This window comes from Octodon degus, unplaced genomic scaffold (genome assembly GCF_000260255.1).
Source record: "Octodon degus isolate 3935 unplaced genomic scaffold, OctDeg1.0 scaffold00124, whole genome shotgun sequence".
In the NCBI taxonomy this organism is placed as follows: domain Eukaryota; kingdom Metazoa; phylum Chordata; class Mammalia; order Rodentia; family Octodontidae; genus Octodon; species Octodon degus.
Window position 1 is genome coordinate 1,253,536 of NW_004524700.1, and position 626 is coordinate 1,254,161.

Below are 626 nucleotides of genomic sequence, written 5' to 3' on the forward strand. Positions count from 1 at the left end.
AGTAGTAAATTGATCTTTGCCAATGAAGATTAGGAGAGAACTAAGTTGGAAGTGGAATTTATGTTCACCCTTTTAGAAGGGGTGTATATTACCTCAAGCTTCCTGGCTATATTTAACTTTTCAAAATGATGCTTTTTTAGTATTTAATTCTGGGCCAGCACAAAGAAATATTACTTTAGCATTAAAGCTATGAATTCTGGAGAGAAAAGTATAAATCTCTAACAGGAAAGAAAACCAGGAGTAATTCCTATTTTACAATGCCTGATTAGAGCACTGGAGAAGTGTGACAAAGACCAATAATACTGACTAGAGGGAGGACTATAACTAACAGTGATTAGGAATGATTAGTACACATGGAGTTCTTAGCTTGGGCAAAGCAGAATAAAGACAATCTCCAAGTAGTTTTCCTGGAATTAAAATAAACTATTCATCTTTGCAGAATGCTCACAAAGTCTTGGAGCAAAACTGCCACATTTCAGCATTAGGCAAACAAAACACAATGTTCATCATTGCTCAGAAAGAGCTACATACAGTAGCCAAAGAAATGCCTCTGACATCTTGGGATGGCTTAGACAAAGTACTGCTTGAACACAAAGGAAGCTGAACCTCCCTGCCAGCGCAGGGTT